The sequence below is a fragment of the Clupea harengus genome, chromosome 23 (assembly GCF_900700415.2).
Source record: "Clupea harengus chromosome 23, Ch_v2.0.2, whole genome shotgun sequence".
Taxonomy (NCBI): Eukaryota; Metazoa; Chordata; class Actinopteri; order Clupeiformes; family Clupeidae; genus Clupea; species Clupea harengus.
The window spans coordinates 20,477,455-20,497,085 of NC_045174.1; the positions used below are offsets into that span (position 1 = coordinate 20,477,455).

A 19,631-nucleotide genomic window follows, 5' to 3' on the forward strand; every position below is an offset into this window, starting at 1 on the left:
GCTTGTTGTGTCTGTGATATCGCTGTGTTGTTTGAGGTGTCCTTGTCTCTGAGGACTGCCTCTGGGCTCTGTTGGTGATGTCTGGCAACCGTGATCCTGAGCTTCTACTAGATGAAGGACTGCTCTCTGAAGAGCTTGATTTTGTAAAGCTGGGTGATGTCTGTGGGAGACAGCATGGATCAGAATAAGACTTACAGACCTCCTGGCACTAGATGGTTAAGGGTTGTCACAGCAATTCCACAGAAAACTAAATGAGTGAGCCAACAATGACCATATGATTCTCCTGTCCTCATTCTCACACAAACTCACTTAGTAGCTTAGTATCTGTAAGGTAGCGGTCTGTTGTCTATCTATAATTACTATTTTGTCTATATTTGTTTATTTTATGTCTACAGTCAACCATTTCAAACAAACAGACAAAATACCTTTCTGGTCTCTGGATTTGTCACAGCCCAGGGTCTGTCATAACTTCTGATCTTGAATTTGACAGACGCCGTGGGGGTCTTCACTTTGCGAGTCGCTCGACTTACTTCAGCATTTTCCCTCTCATGTTCGCGCCTGCGCAGTCTCTCCTACCAACCCAACGTTAACATCAGATGACTAACAACACTTTGAAATGTATCGAGAAAAATAACTTAAGGTAACTTAATATAACTTTGTCAATGTAGGCTACCTCGTGTTCCATATCTATTCTCTTCCTCACGTCGCGCATATGATCGGCATTGGTGATGTTTTCGGCCAAACGCCTTTCCCAAGAGAAGGACATTGCCCAGATAGGCTATTCTGTCAGGGGACAAAGGCAAAAAAAACAGCAGTGTGGATGGTTAAAAGTAAAAAAAATCTGTCAACAATCCACAACAAAGCTAGTTTTAGCCCCTAAACAAATGGCATTTAAGTTAAAGACAATATGCAGCTTTTTTGACACTGTCATAACAAGAGATGTCAGATGTATTCAAATTTTATAGGCCTACTACAACCTACAAAATAAACCGTTGCTATGACAGCATTCTTTCTTACTCTACAACATGACTTTACAAATAGTTTACAATTAGTTCAGATAAGGTAATATTATATAACAGTATAGGAACTTAGCTAAAGTCACCTGTATCTAACGTTACCGTAAAGTTACGTAATGTAAGGTAATACTTCTGTTGGGATAACAACAGCTATCGCTACATCTACTAATGCCGATTATGTCGTACACTGCAAATGGTCAAACACCGTAATTGTTATTTCCCTACTGTCGTATGTATCACTTGAAGCCCATAAAAATAAAAAATCCATAGGATAGCTGTGTTGTTAGCTGTGGCACACAAAGCTGCTTCTGCTTCTACTTCCGTAGATTATGTTTTCAAACGCGTCTCTCGGTCTCCATGGATACAGTGGCGTTCTTGTTATCTGGCGATGGTATCAGGACTAGCCCGTATGGCAAGATGTCCTAGGAATGTGCATATTGCAATATTAAAGTCTTACCCCTCTCAAAATACCAATTAAACATAAATGAATTTGAATGAATGAGTTTATCTGTGTACGTATTTACAGACAGGGGCAGTTCTACATTTATTAATACACTCGGTGTCTGTCATAGACACCACCTTTCAGACTCGGGTAGTTCTCCAGCCAAGTTCTAATGAACCCAGCATTCCATGATCCCACCACACGGACTTGCAAATGCACGGAGAGCCTCCATCAGCTCCATGTGGTCACCATGGCAACGCAGCCCTTTCACCAGTCACTGGGGAATTCCTTTTTTCCCCTTCTTCCACGCATCACTTGCCAAATAAGCAAGTCAGCTCTTAAGAGGTCTGCTTTTTGTGTCTCCCAGGCAACTGGTTGCGACTCTGCCACTGTTGCTATGTTGATGATTGTGTGAAGGACAGAGGTATTCGACCCCGTGGGCAGGCTGAGGGGACATGGATGCATTCCGCAACACCCAAACATTGGCATTGTATAATGCTCAATGCATACAAAATCCATCACACTCTGCACTCCTGTGCAATTGCTCTTCACTCAACATCTAAACAAATAGCTTCATGCCCTTCAGTGGAGGCTGATGAGCTAGGCTACTACTTACAAGTCACCATTGCCCCACTGATACCTAGGTAATAGCTAGAGGATATTTGCTCCGTCGCCTTGCTTCGGTGGAGAGGTGGAGAGGGGCTCGCCTTAAATTGTCTGCGGATGAGTTTCCCATCTTTTTCATCCGCGACGCCCGCTTCTCACTTGTCCTCGGCCTCAGGGGGGGCGGGGGGGGCGGCAACGGTGTGAATCAGAATGATGACAATCGAGCGAATGGCACACTCACACAGATGACCCTGGGGAGGTGCTATCCTTTCGCAGAATGACTTTGGAATGCTTTTTTAATGGTGCAGTGAGCTGTGAGATCTGATGGGGAAAAGAAGATGGAGAAAATACACAAAATAGTTTAGTCTTAGATAACATTCAGGCATCCTCACCTTGAGCTGCACTGCACAGTATGAACACACAGACTACTGTTAATAGTAGGGGGAAAAAACTACATCCCCCATGATTCCTTGCTCTGCAGGATGTCAGCAGAGTAGTGATGATTAAGTATGCCAAGGAGGCCTTTCTGGCCTGGTGTCTGACCTTGGCTGCTCCGAGGGGATAGCAGCAGACTCTGGAAGGGGCTCTGGCTTTGGTCTGGCCGGATCCGTTCTCCGAGCGAGCAGCGACACAGGTGGCGCTGGATTAAGCAGGGGATTTGAGTCCAGGCTTCACACTGTGCTCTCTGCTGTTTCCACTTAGAGTTACGCAGGAGATCACTGTTTTCTGAACACTCTTTTTTTCTATCTGTTTCACACACGCACACCCACGCACACACACAAACACATCCACCCACACAAGCACGCAAACACAAAACACACACACACACAAACACACCCACCCACACAAACACGCAAACACAAACACACACACACATAAAAACCGGACACACAAACACACACACACATAAAAACACGCACACACACAAACACGCAAACACACACACACATAAAAACACGCACACACACACAAACTAAAACCCTCTTCATCTCTGCTTTAAAACAATGCGTCTCTGCTCTGTCTGCCCCAAAAACAATCAGGCACACCGAGACTTCTCATGTCTATGAGTTTATGTACCTATCAATGCCTGTGTATTTGTGTATTTGTCTGATTTAGCTATTCCTCTACATACACACACACACACACACACACACACACACACACACACACAAGAAGAGAAAGAAAGAGATTTTGCTGTATGCGTTACCTACTATTCCAATCACTCACTCATATGCAACAGTTCATGAAAGAACCCCTAATGGGCTGTTTCCTGTTTGTACTCTACTCATGGTTTTTATTACGATTTGACTCAGAGTTTGTTGTCAACATTCTTTCATGCCGCTGTTTTCACAGCAAGCTTATCGGCTTTCTCAGGCTTGTTCTGAGGCTGGATCCGTCACCGGGTGTGCACTTAGCTCTGCAAACCTCCCTGTTTTTAACAAGCCAGTGAGTTTTGGGCTGCTTCACCAAACATGCCATCCTACTCAACGGATGGGTGGACTCCAGAGGAAGGGTGTGCTTCTTTTGTGAGCCTTTGAAAACACACACACACACACACACACACACACACACACACAAATACATACACACACACACACACACACACAAATACATACACACACACACACACATAAAGACAAACACAAATACACACACACACAAAACATGCATACAGTACTACATGTTTGCCTAAGACAGTTATTTTTGTATCCTTATTAGCATTAGTGTGTCAATAGGAAATATCATATTTAACATTTTCAAACACTCTTTTTGAAAATAGAGACGTATTCCAGTGAGACATTTATATGCCGTTAAAGAAATAATGTAGCAAAGTAACAAATCACATTGCAGACTGCAAAACTTAAGGTCATCAGCTCAGAACTGGCAGAAACCAGTGTAGCTTGGGATTACATGAACAGACAGAGAGAATGAAGACAGTCTAAGTCCGCTGATTTACTGTGGCAAGTTCTCAGACATGCTTGAAACAGCCTACCTGTGAAGGCCCTTAGAAAACTAGGTGAAAAAAAGGTGTATCTTTGGGGGGAAATTATGCCTTTTTGAAGCTAAAGGGAGGTCTCACCAGATATCGATTTTATTTTGTTTGCTTTCTTTGGTCCCCCACTCTTTGTGTGTTGTTATATGATACGTCAAAACTATTCATGTCATTGTTTTTGAAAGGGATCTTCATATTACAGCATTTTTTTTCACCATTTCCTCAAAACTTTTTGGCTTGTTCAGTTGTGTGGCCGGCAGTCGCAATTAAGCGATTACCTAATTTGTTCCACAGCAGACAGAGAGAGTTTAATTTCCTCTCTAAAGACAGAGGCTGAAAACTAGATTGGCACCTCGTGATATGTGGGGGTAATGGCTTATTACCATGGGGACTCGGAGCAGATGGGCTGTATAAATTATGCAGCTCCTAATCTAAGCTATGCAAACACTGTCTTTTTGATGCTCCTCTATATCAGTGCTCCAATATTAGTGCTAGTCCCTTAGTGTCTTGCGATGTTCCACAAAGAGACTGAAGCATTTGCCTAATGTGGCTGCAAATGGCGAACTTGACATTTGCTCTATCCTACAGAGGACCGGTGTTTTCCAGTGAAGCCCGAAATAAACAAGAACAGAAATATGACTGATAAGTGTGCAAACAGAAACACAGTTCTCGCTAACGCTTTCTCAGATTTGTGTCAATAAAGAGACAGATCGTTAATAACTCCAGAGAGACGGCCACACATATCTGCCTTGTTCACCTCCAGTCATTTCAATGTGAATCGTCATTTTTGTTCTTGTTGCATGCAAGAAGGGAAGCCACCTGCCAGTGACCCTGCCGCTCATAATTCCATCAGAACAAATGCCACCGACGCCCCCCGGGAGAGAGGAGGGCAGAATGATGCTTTGATTGACATCGACCTTGCCCCTCTCCAATGAATAATCTCGCACAGCTCAGGGCTTCTTCGTCCCTCCCATTCTCATGAATAATGTATGAGAGTACCGTCAGGCCAAGGCAGGGGTTGTGTGTGGCGACTGGCGTGTCAGTGTGTCCAGTTTTCCACACTCTGCGCCGATTGTCGGGTGACGACCTGATTCATCCAGCGCGTGGAATGTAAACCGGGGCGAAATACGCCTCGCGGTGCAAGAAGCCAGAAGCTGCTCGCGCCGCTCTCGTTTGTAGGGGTACTGTCTAACCGGGGCTCCTGACGTTTATCTGCGTAAAACAACAGCTTCTAGGATTGACGCAATTAACAGAGAAATAATGTGCAACCGCACTTTAATGTCCCTTTGATCATGACAAAGTCAGATATTCGGCGATCCTCACAGTGGAGCTCAAGACACGCACGGCGCGCCTGAAGCCGCAAGGTTACGGGAAACAGCTGCCTGCTCTCGTTGCTGAGCTCTCCAGCCAAAAAGAGCTTCATTGAAGTCGAAGGACACGATATGTAAGTACTGCTCTGTCTGTATTTGTAACTGCATTCTTACGGTATTTTGGAAACATGCCTAGCGTGCTGCAAACGGACTGTGCATGAGCCACAGAGGCAAACATGACTGAGTCGCAATGATAGCTCGGCAGACAGTGCAGCTGATTGGTAGCCTATTAGCTAGCCGACCAACGCCAAGATACTGCGCTAAAGGTACAGCTTGACACTGCACAGTAGGCTATCTCTGTTGTGCTGATGTTGCGTGTGCCATTTCGTCCCGGTGTTTACCAACAGCCTTGGTGTACTGTAAGACAACCTTATTCAGTCTGAGCTAAATTAATAATGTAATTGTTCAACTCATGGAAAGGTGCGATATGATCTGGGTTATTTTTGATTTAGGAATTTTTACATTTATATTATGGAACACTGTGCTCATAGATAAGGCACTTGACACTTAAACTGGTATTACACCATGTTGTCGCAGCCAAAAACGAAGTTAAATGTTTTGAAGTTGGAGGATGGAACCTCAGGATAGGACACCTTCGCCAATCATTAAACGAGTTGTAATTAAGTTTCCACATCAGAGACCTGTCTGCATTCACTATAGTCTCGTTCCTCATTTTGTTGTGGACAATTGCCCATGGCTTTCTGAGTTGTCGTTAATGAAGCTGTCTAGTACAGAAGGATGTTCATATTCACCCATGCCCTTGAGGATAGAAGAGCAAGTATTGATGTTATGAATTTAACTATTGATTTTTGGGTATAGCTATTGTCCTACATACACATAGGCTTAATGCCTATGAGAATATTTAGCGTATGGAAAACAAAACCTACTATAGCCTACTACAACCAAAGCCACTTCTGAGTGCAGTATGACGACCCTACCATGCCACTCTGATTCGCTCACCAGCAGCAGCTGAGGGTGATACAGATCTGGGTCGCACCCAGGACAGACTCTGTCCGGATTCGGTTTGGACCCTCTCCTTGGTCAGCTGCTGTGTGCTGTGCTCGTGCTCCTCCTCAGATATAGGCTACTGCCTGCAGCAATAAACACCTCCGAATTAGTGATGGAGTTGACTGTCCGCCTTAATAGTGGGCGACTTTGTTGAGAGCCTCAGTAGGCCCGTGATGAAAGTAAAAATAAATATCAGCTGTGTTCGTCTTTGTAAGGAGACAGCGTTAATGGGCCTTTTGTTAGAGATGCTATCAAAGTTCAGGTCATCTGACCTGAGTGTGTGTTTGTTCAGACGTTGTTGGAAGATTAAAATAAGGAGATGGTAAGAGCGGCGACTGTCTGGAACACTGTAGCCGGGTTTACGCAGGCCCCCGGGCAAACATGGAGCCATTCAGCTGTGCTTTTTCTGATCTCCATCTACAGAGTTCTGCAGAGTTCTGCTTGTTCTCATAGAAGAAGACGCCTTACAGAAGCCTTTTATAGACATTTGAATCCATAAGTGATAAGTGAAATCCTAAAAGCGCCTTAAGACATTTCTATTGTTTTGGCGCTGTATAAATAAAATTGAATTGAATAAGTAAGAATGTTCTAAGTAGAATCCTCATCTAATTACTGCTCTGTTTTTCTGAAGGTTCCATACCTATACCTCTGTTATAGAACCCCAAATTGATATGACCTGGTGTTCTATAAACATTTCTTTATCAACTTAGAACGTCAAGGTTTATTTTGTAGGAACATGAAAAGAACCCCCTTTTAAGGAGTATAGTTGTCTATGTGGTTGAGAATATACTATTTCTGCCTAAAATGTAGGTCATGTTTCCGTTTGACTTCACATCATACATAAATCAATCACAAAATGTATGTTTCGACCGCAGAAGCTCAAATACGGATAACTGACTTGAAATTTTTCCAGAGGAATCAGACCATAAAGGCTTGTGGTAGTAGTTGCCTCATGGTTTGAGACTGTGCCAGAAATGTAGTGAATTGTAATTATCAATATAGGAATCTTATCACACTAAACATTTCAAACGTACCATTACTCTTTGGAGCTTCAAACAGATGAAGCTGTGGGGTTGATAGGGTATGATCAAGTATAGCACAAATCAATTATTTATATGTGTAGACATTGTATGAAGGGATTTCATTTCATACGATTTATGTACGTATGTATGATGTGAATGTCAGATGAGAGATGTGTGTGCGTGCCTGTGTGTGTGTGCACGTGTGTGTGTGTGTGTGTGTGTGTGTGTGTGTGTGTGTCTCAGTTAGCTGCTCAGAGCTACACAGATGAAAGAGAATGATCACCATATCTCTTCCCTTCTCACCCTTACAACAAGCTTTATCTAGGTTACAGTATGTCTCCCCGCTTCTCTCTCACTCACACACACACACACACACACACACACACACACACACACACCATCACCACTAACACCAGCGTAACACCCCCTGTATCGTGAGCAGAGTTGCTGTGGTGATTTGGCTTGCTGGTTTTGTTGTTGTGTTTTCCAGCTCTCGTCTCTACTGAGGGAAATGCCAGTGGTTTTGTTCCATCAGAGCCGCCGGGCTTATCCAGAACCTTCCTACATAGATACCACTGAGCCTCATCGTGAGCACAGCTACAACTCCGTTTGGGCTCTGTAAAGCGCCTTGACACAATATTATTGTTTTGGATAAGCCAACGGCAGGACGGAGAGAGGGCGGGATTGAAGACACAGGGACAAGCCAAGGCCAGGACAGAGAGAGGGCGGGATTGAAGACACAGGGACAAGCCAAGGCCAGGATGGAGAGAGGGAGGGATGGAGAGAGGGTAGGATGAAGAGAGAAGAAGGAGAAGTGAACAGGGGAGAAAAAGAGCAAGTGGGCAGGTGGTAGCAGGTGTGTGTCTGTACAGGTGTGTGTCTGTACAGGTGTGTGTCTGTACAGGTGTGTGTCTGTACGGGTGTGTGTCTGTACAGGTGTGTGTCTGTACAGGTGTGTGTCTGTACGGGTCTACACACACAAACAGACTTCCCAGATATAAACGTATCCTCCACGACGGGTTAGGTTTGAACCCTTTGCTTGGTGCTCTCTAGTGAATAGAGGGACTTTGTGCCCGTTGAACAGATAGGTGTAGCCTTTATGTCATCAAACCGCTAGCATGTAATGCAGTGTTTCTAACACTTTAACTTCTTTTAACTGATCCTCATAGCTGTGTATGTTTGTATTTTCACCCCCCCCCCTCTCTCTCCTCCATCGCTCTCTTTCTCTCTGATTCTAATGTTCTCTTGCCTACCCCTCCTGAGGTACATTGACATCATATTCATGTTTAAGTCCCTGGTGGAAACAAGGTGAGTGGTGGAGTACTTGTTCTACCAGCACACGGAGAACGTGGCTCAGTTCAGGCGGGCACGGGGGGTAAAGGAGAACGTGGATCAGTTCAGGGAGGCACGGGGTGTACAGGAGAACGTGGCTCAGTTTAGGGGGGCACGGGGTGTAAAGGAGAACGTGACTCAGTTTAGGGGGGCATTGGGTGTAAAGGAGGGGACACTTACCATTAATTACTTTTGAGAGGCTTGTTTTAAACTCGTGAAATAGACTGATTATTTTCAATCATTTGACAATCATTTTCACATGGTGTTTTAAATGAAGGGTTTAAAAGTGAAACTCTTTCTCTCTCTCTCTCTCTCTCTCTCTCTATGATTCTAATGTTCTCCTACCTATTTACCCTTTATTTTGTTGTTCTCTGAGTTCTCTATTTTCCACCTCTCTGTCTGGCCTTAGTATATTATTAGAACTGTGACTGTTGGAAGCTCAGCATGAGAGGGAGGAAAGGAGGTGGATGTTCTTAAAAAAAAAAAAAAAACACAAAAAAGAATGCCAATCAGTAATGTCACTCCATGACCTGACTGAAATGGAAAAAGAGGTTATCATCGTTTCTGTGTGTGTGTGTGTGTGTGTGTGTGTGTTTGTGGGTGCCGGTATGTTTGTGTGTGTCTGTTGGTGTGTATGTGCATATGCAGTAATGTGCTATGGTGAACAATGCATCTTTGCTCTCTATGTTTCCTAATGAGTTGGTGGAGTTGAGGAACTTTCCCCAGGTGTTTTGGCTCTGTGGTTCTCCTGATGAACATGTGAAGGACGGCTGGATGTGTTCCCTGCTTCCTGCTTCACCATCCCCACTGAATGACACAGAGAGGGGGGGGTCATTTGGAGCAGCTTCCTGGCGACTTTGATCTTAGCGCTGCGGAGCTCTCAGGGGAGGGTGTGTTTCTCTCAGCAGACTTGGGGGAAATCACGAATACGTGTGACTCCATCACTCTCTGAAACCTTCAACGAGGTCAACACCTTCAGAATGGGACTTTTGCGGTGGATGTCAGCTTAGCAACGCAAAACCTTCTAGAATGTTCTCAAAATCACGAATGCGTGTGATCATCCTAGTTAGCAGGTGCGTCTCTGTGCCAGATTAGCGCCAGATCCCAGACGGATTTGTGCCAAATCAGGGCCGTATCCTATGCCTTTGTCAATATTATTGATGATAACAGGTGAATGATTAGCACATTGGGACCGTACCTGAATGTCCTAGGCTGAGTTCAGTGTAAGGCCCTGGCTGCTGTGACGGCATGCTATGTTTCAGCCACAAGTAGCCTACAGTTATAAATATGCTTTGGTTTGTTGTGTTGGAACTCAGTCCTCCCATTGTGGCTTTGGTCACTTGTCATGTAGCCAACGAGAGCTTGTGTCCACATACGCCTAATTTAGAGTTTCCTGTACCACACACACACACACACACACACACACACACACACACACACACACACACACACACACACACACACACACACACACACACACAACATGCTATAGGCTTTGGTCACTTGTCATGAAGCCAACTAGAGCTTGTGTCCACATACGCCACATTTAGAGTTTTCTGTACCACACACACACACACACACACAACATGCTATAGGCTAGCTGAACTAGCATATTTTATTGGTGTCTGCTATGCAGCAGGATCATTCCCTGGTCCTGTTTCAGAGGCCCCTAAAGTAAGAATGAATAACCGCCATAAATAGTCATAAAATAGACAGGTACAGAAAAGCCTGTCAGACAGTGAAATGAGTGCGGTGTAGCCACCAGGCAGGCAGGCAGGCAGGCAGGCAGGTACGAGACGCGAGACTGGTGCAGCACTGAAGGTAAAACTGCAGAGAGTCTCCTGTGGAAACTTTGACTCTATTGTTTCAGTAACAGCATGACTGACGTGTTTGCCTTATCTCTTATCCTACGTGTCACCCGAGTGCATTGTCAGTGGCTGTTGACTATTTGAACTTTGGGTTGAGAGACTTGTGAGTGAGTTGTGCTCTGAATTGGTGCCATGGCTTAAGGTGGCGTGCTGTTGGTGGCTTTTGCTGGAGTGTTTGGTGTGGTGTGTGTGTGTGTGGGAAGTGCGTGTGTGTGTGTGTGTGTGTGTGTGTGTGGGGGGGGGGTGTTACATCTATATCCAAACAATCTGTGAGTGTAAGACCTGCCCTCGAGACAATAGCCACCTGTTAGCTAATGAGACAGCTGTGTCTGTGCAGGCAGTCTACTTCAGCTACTGATGAAGAAATGTGCTCTCTCTCTCTCTCTCTCTCTCTCTCTCTCTCTCTCTCTCTCTCTCTCTCTCATTCTCTCTCTCTCTCTCTCTCTCTCTCTCTCTCTGTATACTTGCTCTGGCATGAGTGTAGGTAAGATATGTGGTTTTTGTTTACTACTTGTGCAGGTCTGGATCCTGTGTGTGTGTCTATTCTTGACAGGACTTCAGAGTAGAGCTGACAGTGTCGCTGGATCTTTACGTCCTCCCCATGACCTTTGACCCCTGGTGTATGTTTCAGGCATAGGGTCCCTTCCACAGCTCTTTACATCTCTGCTTCCCACACCAGTGACAGGAATAAAGTTAACTCTATTTGCATTGGAAGAATGCACTATGATTAAATAAAGACACAACAACAGCTAATTTACACACACACACACACACACACATACACACACACACACACACACACACACACACAGACATACAAATACAGATGCACACGCACAGATACACACACACCACACACACACACACACACACACACCCTTCCTACTGCATTCAGGAGCTGTAGTCACCTTTGACCCCACCCTGCTGCTGTCCTCCATGCAGGATGTCAAGAGCTCAGGAAAGGGTAGAGGGGAACAAGCAGTCAGGCATTCCGCACACACACACACACTCACACCGAGACACACACACACTCACACACTCACACACTCACACACTCACACACTCACACACAGACACACAGACACACAGACACACAGACACACAGACACACAGACACACAGACACACAGACACACAGACACACAGACACACAGACACACAGACACACACATACACACACATTTGCACACATACTAAAATATGTCTGTGCAGTATATCGACACACGATAGTAGATCATCATTATAGTACAGCGCCTCAGCCAGGTCTCTGTGAAATGCGTAGCTTAGCACACGTGCAGTATTTACACAGCGAGGTTCTCTAGGCCTGTTCCTCCTGTTCCTCAGTAAAATGCTGCTTGTTGTTTTATCGATACAGAGACTATTCTCAGTGGTATGCCAAGCAGCTCAGGGCCTGCCAGTGTCAAGTTGCCACGTTGTCTTGTGACCACTTTTAGACTGGAACCTGTGGCTGGGAAGCCTTATCCAGGGAAAGCTTGTGTGTGTGTGTTTGTGCGTGTGGCGTGTGTGTCTGTGCGTGTGCGTGTGCGTGTGCGTGTGTGTCTGTGCGTGCGCGTGTTTGTCTGGTGTGCGTGCGTGCATGTGTGTGTGTGCGCGCCTGTCTGTGTGGGTGGGTGTATGTGTGTTTGCTTGTGTGTGTGTGAGTTTGTGTGTGTTTTTAGGACCCACAATGCATTCCTTTTTCACTAATGATGACATTCATGTCTTAAAACTCGACATGCCACAACCCTGCTCTTGTCAACTGACTCCCAAGAACACACACACACACACACACACACACACACACACACACACACACGCGCGCAGACACACATAGGCACACGCACAACTGCACTTGTCCTATAAAGCTATTCACCTATTTCATGAAGGGTTTTCAAAATCACACTCACACACATACACACACACACACACACACACACACACACACACACACACACACGGTCGGCAGTCTGTTCATGCACACGTATGCATGCATGTAGTGGAGGTGTGTAGGAACAGAATGCAAATCTCCGGTTCTGTGCGGTTCTCTCCGGTTCTGTGCTCATACACACCGTCACGTTGAGGAACTGTTCTCTCCGGTTCTGTGCTCATACACATGGTCATGTTGAGGAACTGAGCAGGGTATGTGTGCAATCTGTCCTGTAGGCTCGGAGCAGGAATGCAGAAGTGTCTGTTCTACTGCATACAAAACCTCTGATCAGCTCTCCACTCCTCTACCTCACACCGTGTGTGTGTGTGTGTGTGTGTGTGTGTGTGTGTGTGTGTGTGTGTGTGTGTGTGTGTGTGTGTGTGTGTGTGTGTGTCTTTCTGTTCTACTGCATACAAAACCTCTGATCAGCTCTCCACTCCTCAACCTCACACCGTGTGTGTGTGTGTGTGTGTGTGTGTGTGTGTGTCTTTCTGTTCTACTTCATACAAAACCTCTGATCAGCTCTCCACTCCTCTACCTCACACCGTGTGTGTGTGTGTGTGTCTTTCTGTTCTACTGCATACAAAACCTCTGATCAGCTCTCCACTCCTCTACCTCACACCGTGTGTGTGTGTGTGTGTGTGTGTGTGTGTGTGTGTGTGTGTGTGTGTGTGTGTGTGTGTGTGTGTGTGTCTTTCTGTTCTACTGCATACAAAACCTCTGATCAGCTCTCCACTCCTCTACCTCACACCATGGCCCAGTTCTCCAGGGGGTGGGGTTGAAGTGTGTGTGTGTGTGTGTGTGTGTGTGTGTGTGTGTGTGTGTGTGTGTGTGTGTGTGTGTGTGTGGGATGGAGAGAGATGCATTATGTTTTTTTCAGTTTTTGAGAGAGTAAGGGGGAGCATACTGGACATTTTTGTGTGTGTGTGTGTATTTGTGTGTGTGCATGAGAGGAAAAGGTACACTATGTGTGTGTGTGTGTGCGCGTGTGTGTGTGTCTGTTTGTGAGGTAAAGGGGGAGCATATTGTGTGTGTGTGTGTGTGTGTGTTTGGGGGGGGGGGGGGTTGTAGAGAGAAGTGTATTATATTCAGAGAATGGGGGAGGATATGTATATTTGTGTGTGTGTGTGTGTGTGTGTGTGTGTGTGTGTGTGTGTGTGTGTGTGTGTGTGTGAATGAGAGGGACAGGAGCAGTGAGCTGACCCTCCAGTTACTGAATTTCATCCGTCCTTCAGTGGAGCTCAGTGTGAGCACCCAGAATGTGCTCCCATCTCTAAAAATAACTCTCCTCCTCCTCTGGCCACACACACACACACACACACACACACACACACACACACACACACACAAACACACACTGAGCCACAGTTACACGCACACACACACACGCACACGTGTAAACACACACTGAGCCAGTCACACACACAGACACACCACACACACACACACACTGAGCCACAGAGTCTCACACAGAGTAACACACACACACACGCACACGTGTAAACACACACTGAGCCACAGTGTTGCACAGACTTGCACAGAGTCACACACACACACACACACACACACAGTCATGCAAACACACATATTTCCCTTGCTTAGACACATGCGCACACACAGGAAATTTCTTTCACAGGAAAATTCAGTCATCTGCACTGGGTCCCTTGTGTGCATCATCGCATATACACACACACACACACCCACACACACACACACACACACACACACACATAAAACACATGTACATACACCTGCACACATACACACTCACACACACACACCTGCACACATACACACTCACACACACACACCTGCACACATACACACTCACACACACACACCTGCACACACATAAAAACACATGGCCATACACTCGTACACACAAACACATATTCACATATCCTTTTCACATATGACACCCTCACCATAATTAGGTGCACACAATTTTCTTTTTTCTATATACGTCTGTCTGCATCTCACAGCTCTCACAGGTTCACACACACACACACACACACACACACACACACACACACACATACAGTCTGTCTCTCTGTCTGACACAAACACACACACACACACACACACACACACATCTCAATGCCTGCATTGTGTTAATAAAAGTCTGTCTTCGGGCTACATTGGCCTTCCTCACAATGAAATTCAATTACGCGCAGTCATAACCCCCATGCAGACGGCCTCGGCAGTTATTTTGCTTTCTGATGTTCCGCTGTAATGTCCTAATACGCATCTCAGATATTCAATTTGCAGGGCCTCCTGGTTGCTCACGCATAATGGATGCTTTTGAAGCCAGGTGGAAGTGGTCTCACACACACACACACACACACACACACACACAGGATTAGGCCCGGTATGGGCAGGCGGTTCACCACAGGCCTATCTGGTTGCCACAGCGATGAGAAGTGTGGAGGAGAGCCCCATACCTAGCAGAATGTTTGTAGATGACCGGGAAAGAAGCAGGTTCTAACACTGTCAGTATTATTTATCAAGTGTAGTCTATTTGTATTTGGACGCACATTCTTTACCTGGTTAGTTTTAACTAACTTAGAGGAGCTACGATGAAGGAAAATCCCTTGTCATTTTTTCCGTTTTTGAGTGTGTGTGTGTGTGTGTGTGTGTGTGTGTGTGTGTGTGTGTGTGTGTGTGTGTCTGGGTTTGTTTCCTGTTTACTGTTTTGGCTTTTGATGTTCCTGTGTTTTTGATTGACGGGGTAGGCAGGAGACGTAGATAGATAGATATATAGATAGATAGATAGATAGATGGATACTTTATTAATTTAGGTCATCCATAGTAGCTTATACACTTACTCACAGACATACATACATAAATCACATACACTTACACGTAAGGCATGTGGTGGTCTGGTCTGGTCTGGTCTGGTCTGGTCTGGTCTCTTTCCTACCTCGGCTGTAGGTCAGGGTCACTGATCACTGTGCTGGTGCTGGTGCTGCGACACCTGGAGGAGAGAGCTATAATGCAGAGCCTAATGACCTTCTAGTGGAGAGTATCCCTCATAATCTCACTCCGGCGATGGAGACGGTATGTGTGTGTGTCTGTCTGTCTGTCTGTCTGTCTGACTTGGCCATCTAGCTTTGTGGGGCTTTTCTCTGTATGGGCTTCAGGCCGCAATTCTCTCACTGACTGAAGTGGGTGGTAGTTTCTCAAAGTCAAGGAAGGATCCTTCATGGATCCTTGACGGCTGTGTTTCAAGGATGCTACATCATTGAATCCTGCCAAAGGAATGTTCCAATGTCTAGGATCCTTTGAATTCTACCAAGGATGGAGTCCTTTTATTCAGAGAATCTCTAACCCTATAATTCTACCAAAGACAGAGTCCTTTATTCAGAGAATGTTCAAGGATGCAGTTGGACTATATTCTGCATTCTTAAAGTACCCACGATCCTTTGCGCATGTAACAGAGCCTTGCAAAGAAAAATTGACCTTTTCAATGTCGCACACTCCCTAGACTAGACTGTTCCATTGTCTGTTCTCCGAACGCTAGGAATGAGTCTTGGCAGATAAACCTCGTCATCAGTTTGTGCATGGGTGATGGACCCATGCGCTTGGTGTTGCTTGAATCTTGCTCCACTAGTTAAGGTACACTCAGCTTTTTCACTATGAGAAGACATGAGGAAGATCGAGGTTGATTTCCCCATTCCCTCGTGTCCACATGAACTACCATCTCACAGGTTGTGTGGATGTGTCATAATGCTCACACACTGCGGTCACCGTGGTCCCAGTCACCATGGGGAACCCCGTCTGGGATTCTAACATGTCCATCAGAGTTGATTAGTCCTGTCTGAAGTCCCACTGTGAACCCTGATGGTGAGGCTCTTTTAGCCTTCTGTACAGTAGTGTCAGTAATGTCCATCAGAGTTGATTCGTCATGTCTGAAGTCCCACTGTGAACCCTGATGGTGAGGCTCTTTTAGCCTTCTGTACAGTAGTGTCAGTAATGTCCATCAGAGTTGATTCGTCATGTCTGAAGTCCCACTGTGAACCCTGATGGTGAGGCTCTTTTAGCCATCTGCACAATAGTGTCAGTAGAGTAAAGTGACCATGAGTTGGGTAGAAGTTAAAGCAGCAATAAGGAGTTCTGTTCCAAAACTAGCACGCTAACTTCCTAAAAGGCATGCAAAAACTGGTGTCTTTTGGCAGTATAGCTGGCAATGTCATGCTGTGAAAGCTTTTCTTCCATTTTTGCAGGGGGTTCCAGCCCGTTACACAGAACTACGTAGGGAATATCCTGGATGGCTAGTGGGAAAGACACAGGTGCTTATCAGTCCTTCACATGACCATATGCTATCAAAATTAATTTGAGGATGGTCCCAAAACTAGTTGCCTATAAAACCTTAACTCAAAAAGTCTCAAATTGTTGCATAGTGTTGCTTTAAGTAGGCTGCTATCCGTGGTGTGAATGTTGTGGTGTTTGTGGCTGTTGTTGTTACTTTAAATGAGAGAGCTTTGCAGTCAATGGCAACACAAGGGCCAGGCAGTAGAGATTGAGAACTGAATACCTGAATATCTGACTCGCATATCTTGCATATCTTGCTGTGTAAGCTGCAGTGTGAAGTGTCTGTGTGCGTGCGTGTGTGTGTGTGTGTGTGTGTGTGTGTGTCTGTGTGCATGTGCCTAACCTGTCCCCTCTCTCACTCAGTGAGGGCTGGCTTTCTGCTGAATGACTGACTGATGAAGACAATGACAATGTGTGATGACCTGTTCACTTTTGATGTGTGTGAATATGCACATGTCTCTTTCTGTGTGTGTGTGTGTGTGTGTGTGTGTGTGTGTGTATGCATATGTCTCTTTCTGTGTGTGTGTGTGTGTGTGTGTGTTCGTCTGTGCATGTAAAGGATTTTGAGGTTTCGGGATGAAGATTGAAGACACTGTATATGTGTGTGTTTGTAAATGTTCCCTTCATAAAGAACAGTATGAGGTCTCTTACAGACTGTTGCGTTTGTGCTGTTCAAGCTTCTGTAGCGTTCTCCCCAAAGAGACTGCTCTGTGTGTGTGTGTGTGTGTGTGTGTGTGTGTGTGTGTGTGTGTGTGTGTGTGTGTGTGTGTGTGTGTGTGTGTGTGTGTGTGTGTGTTTGACTGCGTGCTAGAGTCTGCTCTGCTCTGAGAGGTACTGAAGCGCCGCCTGTAAATTGCTAGGGACAGGTGTTATGTCATGGAGATGCACAAAAACCCCTCTTCTTCTGAAAGGTGCACTCAATCTCTTTTATTTCCCCAGTGTGGGGTTAGGGTTCCACACAAGATGGAATGAGTGAAAGAAAAGAAGATGAAGAGTGAGTAGGAGAATATATGTTTATATGTGTGTGTGTGTGTGTGTGTTTGTGTCTGTATAGAGAGAGAGAGAGAGAGAGAGGTGTGTGTGTGTGTGTGTGTGTGTGTGTGTGTGTGTGTGTGTGTGTGTGTGTGTGTGTGTGTGTGTGTGTGTGTGTGTGCAAAAAACAAAGAGATAGAAATAGAGAGAGATGAGCACTTTTGCCATAGATGGAGAAACAGTGTTTTATGTGTGCGTGTCTGGCTCCTCTTTGTGTGCCTTGTGTGAATGGTCTGTAGTGTGCTGAAAAGAAACGCGCCTGTGTTCGTCCCCTGCTGTGCACTTATGCTGTGTACCTCCATTTGGGCTCCTATTGTGCTGCAGTTTCATGGGCACCCATCAGTCCACTGAGGAGGCTCGAAGCCGCTAGCCAGGCAGAGGGGACAGGAAGGGACTCTTTTGTTTCAGAGCTAAGAGCTAAGGCCTTTCTTTTGTGTCAGGGAGCTCGTAAAAACTGGCTTTTTACAGGCAAGCCAGCCCTTAGACTGCAGAGAAGAAAGCCCTGACAAATTGGTCTCTTTGTGTGTGTGTGTGTGGTGTGTGTGTGTGTTGTGTGTGTGTGTGTGTTTATATGATTGTGAGTGTTGACTGCGGGTCACTTGTGTGTGCTTAGGTAAATATACAGGCAGATGGAGGTGTGTGTTTATGTATGTATGTGTACCTGTGTGTGTCTGACTGTGGTTTATAGGTAGCCTAAGCTTATGTGGTTATAGCAGTTAAACACAAGACACAGAAAGCCCTTTTACCCTTCACCTCTCACCCCTCAGCCATGACCTCTTGACCTCCGCAGGGCCCCAGACACAGGTCATGGCTGCTCAATACAATTAGCCCGGGGCAGATGTAGCCCTTCTTTGCCTTCAGACAGTGTGTCTGCAGTGGACAGTTATATAGACACAGAGAGCTTCTGTTTCACTTATCTTAGTTTGTGTGTGTGTGTGTGTGTGTGTGTGTGTGTGTGTGTGTGTGTGTGTGTGTGTGTGTGTGTGTGTGTGTGTGTGTGTGTGTGTGTGTGTGTGTGTGCGTGCGTGCGTGCGTGCGTGCGTGCGTGCGTATGTGTGTGAGTGTGTGTGTGTGTGTGTGTGCACATGTAAATCAAAACAACAATCTGTGTGATCCCAGAGACATTTTGAATTACTCGTCTGCCTATTTGCACAAGGTTTTCAAACCTGCAGTCGTCCGAGGCTGTTTGATGCATTTGCTCTCCGTCTACAGTGATTCAGCTGTCGATACGGCGGCCTACCCAATTAAAGGCCCCTAAATCCTCACTCGCCATCACTAAACGCAGCAGCAGTCTTGGCTGGCTGTCAGCGGCGCTCGCAGGAGGGTGGAGACTCCGCTGCGGCCGTGTGTACAGCATGGAGGAGCTCCAGCTGTACATTAAGTGTGATGGGAGAGACTGCTGTGTGTGTGTGTGTGTGTGTGTGTGTGTGTGTGTGTGTGTGTGTGTGTGTGTGTGTGTGTGTGTGTGTGTGTGTGTGTGTGTGTGTGTGTGTGTGGACGGAGAGCTCCAGCTGTACATTAAGTGTGATGGGTGAACACATTGGCACTGACAGCCCGCGCTGAAGGAGGGAGAGGGATGGATGTAAAGCAGCAGTCTGTAGCTAGACTGAGCCAGCACTGCCTCACTATTCTCTGATAAAGAACTACACTAAATCTCTTTATCTGATCTGATTAATTACACTAACACTCTTTATCTGATCTGATT

General features: G+C 45.7%; 1 protein-coding gene across 3 annotated transcripts in view; it reads left to right on the forward strand.

Annotated features, from left to right (window-relative positions):
* Positions 1 to 5,063: 5,063 nt before the first annotated feature.
* The window catches only part of LOC116218584 (protein TANC2-like), a 60,279-nt gene continuing 45,711 nt past the window's right edge, over positions 5,064 to 19,631 (forward strand). For 2 of the 3 annotated variants that reach the window (XM_031560602.2, XM_031560600.2), the window contains exon 1: positions 5,064 to 5,501. The gene's annotated coding sequence lies outside the window, so the exon portion shown is untranslated. Of the gene's footprint in view, positions 5,502 to 10,537; positions 10,611 to 19,631 lie in introns of those variants that run through there. The other variant, XM_031560601.2, reaches the window with a different exon arrangement.